This window comes from Prionailurus bengalensis, chromosome E2 (assembly GCF_016509475.1).
Source record: "Prionailurus bengalensis isolate Pbe53 chromosome E2, Fcat_Pben_1.1_paternal_pri, whole genome shotgun sequence".
In the NCBI taxonomy this organism is placed as follows: domain Eukaryota; kingdom Metazoa; phylum Chordata; class Mammalia; order Carnivora; family Felidae; genus Prionailurus; species Prionailurus bengalensis.
This window is the reverse complement of record NC_057352.1, coordinates 30,580,590-30,592,150: the sequence shown is the minus strand read 5'-3', so window position 1 is coordinate 30,592,150 and position 11,561 is coordinate 30,580,590.

The window sequence follows — 11,561 nt, the reverse complement described above, 5'->3', positions numbered from 1 at the left end:
AGTGGTCCAGATTCATTCTTTTGCATGCTGCTATCCAGTTTGCCCAACACCATTTGTTGAAGAGGCTGTCTTTTTCCATTAGATATTCTTTCCTGCTTTGTGAAAGAGTAGTTGACCATGTAGCTGTGGGTTCATTTCTCAGTTTTCTGTTCTCTTCCATTAATCTATGTGTCTCTTTTTGTGCCAGTACCATACTGTCTCGATCACTACAGCTTTGTAACGAACAACAGAGCGAAAATAGACTGAAAGAAAAGTGAGCGAAGTCTCAGAAACCTGTAGTACAATAACAAAAGAGCTGACATCTATGTTATTGGCATCCCGGAAGGAGAGCAAAGAGAAAGAAGTATTGAAATGTTTGAAGGAAAATATCTGAAAACTTTAGAAATTTGGCCAAAATCATAAACCTATTCAAGAAACTGAGCTAACTCCACGCAGGATAAATAAACGAGGCCACACAAAGACACATCATAAATGAACTTCTGAATACTACACATAAAAAAAAATCTTGAAAGAAGCCACAAAGAAATGAGGCGTTACTTACAGACAAACATTGGATGATAATGGATTTCTCCATCTGAGACCAGAGAGGCCAAAGAACAGTGGCACTACGTTTTTCTTTTTAAGATTTTATTATTACTATTATTATTTTAAATGTTTATTTATTTTCTTTTTCTTTTTACAAAATATTTATTTATTTATTTATTTTTAATTTTTTTAAATGTTTATTTATTTTTGAGACAGAGAGAGACAGAGCGTGAGCCAGGTAGGGGCAGAGAGAGAGGGAGACACAGAATCTGAAACAGGCTCCAGGTTATGAGCTGTCAGCACAGAGCCTGATGTGGGGTTGGAACCCACGAACTGTGAGATCCTGACCTGAGCCGAAGTCGGGAGCTTAACTGACTGAGCCACCCGGGTGCCTCAAAAATGTTTCTTTATTTTTGAGAGAGAGAGAGAGAGTAGGAGAGGGGCAGAGAAAGAGGGAGACACAGAATACAAAGCAGGCTCCAGGCTCTGAGCTGTTAGCACAGAGCCCGACATAGGGCTTGAACCCACAAACCGTGAGATCATGACCTAAGCTGAAGTCAGACACTTAACCCACTGAGTCACTCAGATGCCCCGGATATTTATTTATTTTTGAGAGAGAGAGAGAGGGAGGGGCAGAGAGAGAGGGAGAGAGAGAATCTGAAGAGGGCTCTGTACTGAGAGCGGACTGCCCAATGCGGGGCCTGAACTCAAAAACTATGAGATGGTAACCTGAGTTGAAATTGGATGCTTAATTGACTGAATCACCCAGGCGCCCCAGCGCTACAGTTTTCAACTATTAAAATAAAATAACTCTCGACCACAAATTCTAAATCCAGTAAGCTCCATGGACTTAGAAGGAAAGAGAGTTATACACAAATTTCTGTTAACAGTAAAAGGGTGTATGGCTACCTGGGAGACCCAATGAACACATGTCACCTCAAATATAACGGATAATTACAGCCATTTTCCACTTCAACTAAAATATTTTTGCTTCTCTTACTTTTGTGATCATGACTCTTTCTCCATTCTTTTAGAAAGAATATTGGGTGCCTACCACTGTTGACAAGTCTTAAAACATTTACATTCTGCTTTCTCTTCCCAGTGTGTAAAATTATCTTTGCTCCTACTAAGGAGTAGCTCTGACCCAGGCCAAGTAGACAAGACTGTATTAGGAATGAATGTCTCTTTGTGGCACCATATAAGGCATTTTGGGGATGAAATCCTTGACCTGTCTTTGACCACCAGGGATTACTTTTAACAAACCACATTTCCCTGAAAAAGAGGTTGGATTGAATTGGGTCAAATAGTCATAACGCTGACACCAAACTCTTACCAAGATTAGACTTCTGCCATTCAGTGGGACTAGGTATTTGGTTATGGAACACACACACACAAGTTGGCTTATTCGGTCCCCCTCATGCAAGTACTTTAACAGATGGGCCTACCAGAAGGAAGACAGAGCCTCAGCAAACAGAAGTGAGAAGCATTGACCAGCAGAAAAGACCAGAAGCTCTGCCATTTCAGCTTAGATTAAAGGCTCCATCAATGCCTGGATTCTCTTCCTGGAAGTTTTTAAGCACCTTTAGCCATTCTAAATTTGATTTAGCAACCTTAATCTTACTGAATATTCCTTCTATTCCTTAAATAGATTGGCCCATGTACGATTATACCCGTTTCTTAGATGAGAAAATCACTGTACAACTTTTACACGGTTCAGGTCACTGGTATCTCGATCTGAAAGCTATTTCAGTATTCTACCTGCTGTCCCATAGACCTTTGCTATAGACTTGAATCTCCATGTGACTTAAACAATTCCCTCCATTCTGGTCCCTCGCTGACAAGTAGGCTCCAAATAGACTTTGCCACTCAGTGATGAGGAGGTAATTCTGTCATGACTAAATGGATCTTGCAAAGAATCATTGAGGAGAGGCCCTTTTCACTTGGGAAACCACAGCTTGAAGGCTCAAAGCTGTGAAAGATAAATTAACCTTCCCTCGGACTCTGTCCAACCTGCCAAGCAAACTGGAAGTAATTATTTTATGTGGAATGCTTATTGCCATTACAGTGGCAGGGACTTGATTTCACCATTTAGCAGACCCATCTGTTCCTTTGTTGGCAGGCACTCTGATCGCATGTCACCTGGGGCCCTGGCACTCTTGGGTCTTGATTGCAGGGCATGTCCGAGGCGAAGATGTGGGATAGAGAGAGAGAGTGAGAAGACCTGGCTTCCACCCTCAGTCTAGCTGGGGAGATGGGAATAAGTGTGAAATGATAAATACCCTTGGAGACTTGTTATTACCAAAAGAGTTGATCAGAGAGTTCATATTTCAAAAATTAGCACTAATGCACTGTGGTCACAGCCCAGGTTCCACCACTAGGGCTAACTCTGTGATCTTGGGCAAGTTACATGACCTCCTATGTGCCTCGATTTTCTCAATTACGAATGGGTATAACAGCACTTACCTCACTGAGCATTGAATGAAAGAGGTGTAAAGTGCTTAGCACATAATAAATATTTGGTAAATGTTAGCTTTTATGATATTGCTCAGAGGAGAGAGAAAGCCTTGGAGTTGATCCAAAAGGGCTTTCTTTGGATTGGAAACAGTGTTTTGTCTTTTCTGCTCTGCTCCCACCCCATTTCACAGCAGTGTCTGTCTCACTGGTCACACTTGGCTGGTCTAAGCATAGTCACGAATGACAAAGGAGCCAATACGCCTTCTTCTCCAGAAAATGTGGAACTAGAAACGTCTTCACCCCCTTGGCGGCTGAGACAGTAAGAAATAAAACTTGGGAGATGGTAGCCAAGTTTCCTGCTATGTGGGATGAGACACACTCTGAGTCCCAGCTAAGTATTAAAACAAGACGAATTCAGGGTTTAGTAACATCAGTAGTCTCCAGCTTCTAACATATTGACAGTATTTCTCCTTGATAGGGAGGTTTCTGCAGTCCTTGTGCCTTAATTACCTTTCTGATTGACCCAATCTAATTTTTCAGACTAGATAATTACCTCTCATTTCCTTATGGGGAGAAGTTGCCAGAGATTTTTATTTAGAGCAGGAGCCATTTGGTGTCAGGTACCACATGGCTGCAAGAAATGATGGGCACCTATGAACCATCACTTAAGTTCTTGCTGGGATGGTGTTGTTGTCATGATGAGGAATACACATTACAAAAACAGCCTTACATCTTCATACGCAACAAACCAGTTGTGACAAATGGCCTGCCACTGTGCTCCTGGAACTCTGATTTCTGACAGAGACCCCAAAGAGAAGGAAATGGATCTACCATTGTTCTGATTTTATGTGCCAGGTAGCCTGGCCGTTGTAGCCAGTCAGCCTTGGCTTTGACACTGTTTCTCTCTCTACCTCATAATAGCGTGGGCAGGATTAGCTGGTGGAAGGCATCGGTAGAGGGCCTGGCACAGGATAAATGCTTGACAAATGACAGGAATTAGTGTTATTTTTAGTGATAGCTCTCCCGAATTTGCTAATTCTGTCCTTTTAGCTAGATCACAAATCTTCTTAAGCAGGGATGATAACACGTTGGCATCTTCTGAAGTCTTGGATTATTGATCCTGTATCATTCACTTTATTTCTTCATTTTTTGGTGTGCTTCTTAAAAATGCGTGTGTGTTTGTGTGTGTGTATATAGTTTGACAACACATTCATACAATCATGTGACTACCACCACAACTGGAATTCTGTCACCCTCCCTTCCCCCCAGAAGCCCCTTTGCAATGATACTTTGCAGTCACATCCTCCCCCGACCCTTGGCAGCCACTGATCTGTTTTCCATCCCTATACTCCTGCCTTTTTCAGAATGTCTTATCAATGGAACCATATAAGTATAATGTTTCTGAGATTAATGGGTTTATTTCTGTACTCTTCTGTCTATTTCATTTATCTGTATGCCTATCCTTATGCCAGTACAGAGTCATGATGATTCCTGTAGCTTTGTAGCAAGTTTTGAAATCAGGAAATGTGAGTCCTCCAGTTTGTCTTTTCTGAATCCCTTGCATTTTTATATAAATTTTAGGCTCAGCGTGTCAATTTCTGCAAAGAAATGATCTGAGATTTTGACAGGGATTGTGCTGAATCTGTAGATCAATTTGGGAGTGCTGACATCTTAAAAAAATTACATCTACCACTCTGTGATTATGGAATGTCTTTCCACTTACTTAGATCTTCTTTAATTCCTTTCAACAATATTTTATAGTTTTCAGTGTATGAGTCTCGCATTTCTTTTGTTAAATTTATTTGTGAGCACTTTACTCTCATTGATGCTATTGTAAATGGAATTGTCTTCTTTTTTTAAATTTTTTTAATGTTTATTAATTTTTGAGAGACAGAGCATGAGCAGGGGAGGGACAGTGAGAGAGAGAGACAGAGACAGAGAGACAGAGACAGACAGACAGAATCCAAAGCAGGCTCCAGGCTCCGAGCTGTCAGCACAGAGCCCGACCCGGGGCTCGAACCCACAAACTGCGAGATCATGACCTGAGCCGAAGTCGGACGCTCAACCGACTGAGCCACCCAGATGCCCCTGGAATTATCTTCTTGATTCTATTTTCACATTGTTCATCACTGGTGTATTGAAATACACTTGATTTTTTAAAAATATTCATCTGATACCCTGTATCTTGCTGAACTCACACATTAGTGCTAATGATTTTGTTTGTGGATTTTTAACATAAAAGATTCACCCATCTGTAAATAGAGACTTTTACTTCCTCCTTTCCAATCTGGATTTTAAATGTACATTTTTTTTTTTTTTTTGCTTAATTGTTCTGACTAGAACCTCCAGCACTATGTTGAATAGAAGTGGTAAGACATCCTTGCCTTGTTCCTTATCCTCATCTTAGAAGGGAAGTCTTCATGATTGAGTATGGTTTCAGCTGTGGGTTGTGTCATAAAATGCCATTTGTTGTGTTGAGGGAGTTCTCTGTAGTTCTAGTTTTCTGAGAATTTTTATCATGAGAAGGTATTGGATTTGGTAAGCAAAATGACATAGTATTTTCTTACCAAACTTCAGCCACCCTTATCTACTTTTGTATAAGACGTGAGGTTTAGGTTAACATCAATTTTTAGTAATTGAATGTCCAATTGTTGCAACGCCATTTGTGGAAAGTCTAATCCTTCCTCCACTGAATTGTCTTTCTGTCTTTGTTTAAAACCAATTGGCCACTTTGTGTGGGCTTCTTTATAACCATTGTATTGTCATTTTCCTGTGCCTTTACCAGTTCTACACAGTATTGCTTACCATAGCTTTATGGTGGTCTTAAAATTGGTTGGTCTGAATCCTCTCCTCGAAATTATTTTTCAAAAAAATGTTTGGCTAGTGTATTTGCCTTGCCTTTTCTTGTAAACTTTAGAATCTGTATGTGTATATATATAATAAATAGATATCCATATCTATATATCTACATATATTACCCCCAAATCCTAACAAGTAATTGATTGGAATAATATCAGATATAGAGATCAGTTTGGTGACAATTCACACCTCAACTACACTGAGTGTTCCAATCCACTTATATGGCCTGTCTCTGCATTTACTTCGAGGTTCTTTGATGTATTTCACCAGCATTTTTGTAGTTTTGGCATACAGAGTTTGCACATGCAGATGTACACTTGAGTATGTCATATTTTGGAGCTACTTTCAACTGTATTGATTTCAGCTTCCTATTTTTGATTGATAATGTCTAGAAATTTGGTTTTTGGGGTAAATTTGTCTTTGGGGTAAATTTTTTGCTAAAGTGCTTTATTATTTCAGAGAACTTTCTCCTAGATTTATTGCCTTGTTGTTGTTGTTGTTTTTAAATACATGGAACTGTTGCCTGTGAATAGGAAGAGTTTAATTTCTTCTTTTCCAATCCATATGACTTTTATTCATTTTGCTTGACTTATTGCATGATTAGGACCTTCAGTATAATTTGAATAGGAGTGGTGAGAGTTGATGTCCTTGTCTGTTCTTCATCTTAGGAAAAGTCTTTATCCATTATATTGTCAGTAGTGTGTGTGTGTGTGTGTGTGTGTGTGTGTGTGTGTGTGTGTTTGACCCTCTTTATCATATTATGGATGTTTCTATTCCAAGTTTGATGGGAGTTTTTACTTGAAATGACTCTTAATCTTTCTGCTTTTCTGAATAATTTTATATGTTTATGTGTTTTTTGTTCTTTAGTCTATTAGCATGGTGAATTTCATTACATTATTTTCATATGTTAAACTAGCTTTACATTCCTGGGATTAACCCCATTTGTCATGGTGCATTATTCTTTTTATGTATTGCTGGATTTTATTTGCTAGTATTTGGTTAAGGATTTTTCCTATGTTCATGAGGTATATTGGTTTATGATTTTCTTTTCTTTTACTGTTTGTCTGGTTTTGGTATGAGGGTAATGCTAGCCTCATAAATGAATCTGGAAGTATCCTTTCCTTTGCTCTTTAATGTCTGTGGTTCTGTAGTGAGAGTCCACCTTTCATTTCTGATATTGAAAATTTATGTCTTCTCCCTTTTTTCTTTGCCAATCTTCTTAAAGATTTATCAAATTTATAGATCTTTTCAAAGAACCCACTTTTGTTTTTATTGACTTTTTTCTATTGGCTTATCATTTTATTTTATTTTTTTAATGTTTATTTAGTTTTGAGAGAGAGAGAGAGAAACAGAGACAGAGTGTGAGTGGGGGAGGGGCAGAGAGAGAGAGGGAGACACAGAATCTGAAGGAGGCTCCAGGCTCTGAGCTGTCAGCACAGAGCCCGATGCGGGGATTGAACCCAGGAACTGTGGGATCATGACCTGAGCTGAAGTTGGAAACTTAACTGACTGAGCCAGCTAGGTGCCCTGGTTTACCATTTTAAATGTCAGTAACTTCTGCTGTTTTTTTTTTTCCTTTCTTCTGCTTGCTTTGGGTTTATTTTTCTCCTCTTTTAAAAGTTTCATAGGGGGGAAGCATGGACTGTTGATCTGAGATTTTTCTTATTTCCTAATACAAACAGTTAACCATTAATTGTACTCTAAATCTTGCATTAACTGTTTCCCACAGATTTCAGTATGTTGCATTTTCTTTGTTTAGAAAATACTTTCCAATTCCTTTTGTTATTCATCCATATATTATTTAGAAATGTATTATTTAACTTTCATGTGTTGGGACAATTCCAGTTATCATTCCATTATTTATTTCTATTTTATTTTATTATTATTTTTTTTAACGTTTTTATTTATTTTTGAGACAGAGAGAGACAGAGCATGAACGGGGGAGGGTCAGAGAGAGAGGGAGACACAGAATCGGAAGCAGGCTCCAGGCTCTGAGCCATCAGCCCAGAGCCCGACATGGGGCTCAAACTCACGGACCGCAAGATCGTGACCTGAGCTGAAGTCGGACGCTTAACCGACTGAGCCACCCAGGCGCCCCTATTTATTTCTATTTTAATTCTATTATAATCAGAGAAAATAATTTATGTGATTTCAAATCTTTTAAATTTGTTAAGGTCTGTTTTATAACAGTCTGTTATAATAGTCTAGATGCTTGCGTGTTTGCTGTTTGATGTAATGTTCTATAAATATAAATTTATTCTGGTTTATTGACAGTGTTATTTGGTTCTGTATACTAGCTGATTTTTCTGTATACTTGTTTTACTGATTCCCAATAGAGGAATGTTGAAATTTCCAACTATAGTTGTGGGTTTGTCTGCTTCTCCTTTCAGTTAGGTAAGTTTCTGCTTCATATATTTTGAGTCTTTATTGTTAAATGCACCCACATTTAGGGCTGTTAAGTCTTCTTGGTGAGTTGATGTTTTTATCATTTATAATGTCCCTTTTTATCCCTGGTATTTTTTATTGCCATAACATCTTCTTTGCCTAACATTAATTAGACCCTGCAGATTTACTTTGATTAGTTTTTGCACAGCATTTCTTTTTCTATCACTTTACTTATAACCTAGCTATCTCATTATTTTTAAAGTAACTTTCTTATAGACAGCATATAGTTGGGTCTTGCTTTTCTTTGATCCATTCTGGCAATCTATCCTTTTTACTTTGTGCGTTTAGACTGCTTACATTTAATGTAATTGTTGATATGTTTAGATTTAGCTCTATCATTGTAATATTTGTTTTATGTTTGTTTCCTCTATTTCCATTTCCCTATTTTCCCTTTCTTTACTTCTTTCAATTATTTATGTATTTTTAGTATTCCACTTTAATTTGTTTTATTCAGTTTATAACCATATCTTTGCATAGTTTTTAGTGGTTGCTTAAGGGGTTAAAATATACATACTTCACTTCTTATAGACTACTTAGAATTAATATTTTCCTACCTTAAGTGGAATGTATAAGCCTTACCACTGCATAAAATGCTTTATCTTCCTTCATTTAAGTTGTATTAGTTCAGTGCATAGTTGCACTGAACTAATGCATCTATTGAAACATCAAAAGTCCCATCAGAGAAAGCTATAATTTTTGCTTTCAACTGTCATATGTATTTTAAAGAACTTACGAGGAAAAGCATAATATATTCCTTTTACCCAGATATTTACCACTTGTGTTGTTCTTCTTTCATTCCTGGTATTTCTTACTTCCCTATGGGATCAATTTCTTTTATTCTGAAGAACTTCCTTCAGATCTGCTGAAGATGAATTTTCTTGGTTTTCCTTCCCCTCAGAATTTCATTCTTTCTTCTTTATTTCTAAAGAATACCACTGGATATAAAACTATGAGGTTGACAATTTTTTTTTCAGCAATTTAAATATGTTGTTCCACCATCTTTTGGTTTCCATGGTGTCAGATGAGAACTCTGTATTCCGTTAAATAATTGTTCCTTTATATGCAATCCCTTTTTTTCCTCTGGCTGCTTCCATTGCCATTACTCTGCAGCATTTTGATTATGCATATCCAAACGTGGGTGTTTTTCCTTTTCTTCTTCCTCTCCTTCTCCTGTCTCCTCCTCCTCCTCCTTCTTCTTTTTCTTCATTTTTTTTTTTCAGTTTGGAGTTTGCCAAGCTTCTTAAATCTGTTCATTTATGTTTCTCACCAAATTTGAGGAGTTTTCAGCTATAATTTCTTTATTTTAGTTTCATTTAATTTTGTATTTTGTGTCACAGTCTTTATCATCTTATGGGATTCTAATGACATGAACGCTAGACCTTTTGATATTGTCCCACAGGTTTCTGCAACTCTGTCATTATTTTTCCCCAAACTTTTTCCTTTCTATTACTTAGATTCAGTATTTCTTTTGATCTACCTTTAAGTTCACTAACTCTTTCTTTTCTCATCTCCATTCTGCTCTCAACCCGAAAAGAAAATGTTTTATTTCGGTTAATGTGTTTTTTAGTTCTAATATTTATATTCTGTTCTTTAAAAATCCTTTATTCCTTCTATTTATCTGCTGAAACTTTCTGTTCTTTTTCCTTTCTTTCTTTCTTTCTCTCTTTCTTTCTCTCTTTCTTTCTCTCTCTTTCTTTCTTTCTTTCTTTCTTTCTTTCTTTCTTTCTTTCTCTCTTTCTTTCTTCTTTCTCTGTTTCTTTCTCTGTTTCTTTCTTGCTTGCTTGCTTGCTTTTTTCCTTTCTTTCTTTTAGAATATTCATTCCTACTGTTTGGAGCATGGTTAAATAGATCACTTAAAATCTACATCTGATAATTCCAGCATCTGTGTCATCTTTAGATTAGTATTTGCCGACTACCTTTTCCCTTTTCAGACGATCAGATTTTTCTTGTTATTTGTATGCAGGTTAATTTTGAATTGTATCCTGGACTTTTTGAATATTATGTTAGGATACTCTTGCTTTTATTAAATCATATGGAGAATGTTATTTATTTGTTTATCAGGCAGTCAACCAGATTTTATTCAGGTTGTAAGTTCCTACCCGCTTCCTCTGAGCTATTGGTCCTGGGTCAGTCAAGTTTCAAAGCCTTTGCAGTGTGATTTTTGTCTCTGTCATGTGAGTGCCATACAGGTGCCAGTTTGGGGATGATGCAGTGGTCTGTACCATGTAGTTCAGATCTTAAAGTTGTTTGGCCTCAGATCCATGTATGCACAACTCAGGGTGAGTAAAGGAGTTTGTACAAAATATTCTGGCATCACTTTCACTAGCTCTTTACTCTGTGACCTCTCAGGCGCTAACTGGCTCACAGAAACTTCATTTCTTGGTCTTTTGATTGGAAAGCTGTTACTTAATTCCTCCTCTCTGCCATGCCCTTCACACAATATGTCTGCTTCTGGGGCTAAGTGGCCACAAGATACATAGAGAAAAAGAACAGTGAGCCTTGTCCCTATGTTCTCTGTCAAAAAGAAGGATTCCTTCCTTCTAAGTTTAGGTACCTGCTCAGCTTCTGGTTCCATCATTACCACTGCCTCTGACTGATTGATTGCCCAGGGGATGCGGTAAGAGAAAATGGGAAAAATGGGATTTTTTTTCAACTCTCTCTTTTCCAGAGGACTCCCCTTTCCCACTTCTTAAACCAGAAGCTGAGCTTTCTTGAAGCTCTTCCTGTCTCTTTCCATTTATAGTTCTAGGTTTCAGGATGTCTTTGAATCTAGGTCAGGAATTCCTGGAAGAGGAAGAGTGGGGAGCATACCATGCGTATAGTATTACTTAGAGTTTTGAACTTTTTCCCTAACCTTCCTGCTGCCATTTATTTTTCAGAGTCCTTAGCTAGCTGTTCCATGCATTTTGTCAGGGTTTTTAGTCTCGTTGAATGAGAGAGACAGAATGGAATGTGTCTATTGTATTTGGAGCACAACCTGAACTGTCACTTGATGGGGTGTGGGGGAAACTCTTCTGAGACTTAAGCTAATCTCTGGTCCTTTTGTTTCTTTTTTAATTATAAAAATCACTTAGAGTGGTACAGAACACCTGGGCTCTGGAACCATATGCCTGGGTTCAAATCTTGATTCCACCACTCTCTAGAAGTACAACCATTAGTAAGTTACTTGATAATGGTGATTTGAAGAGATAACTTTGATAATAGAAATTACTTCATAGGGTTCATATTACATGGGTTCATATTTTATAAAGCATTAGAACTTTTCTTGGCACCTAGTA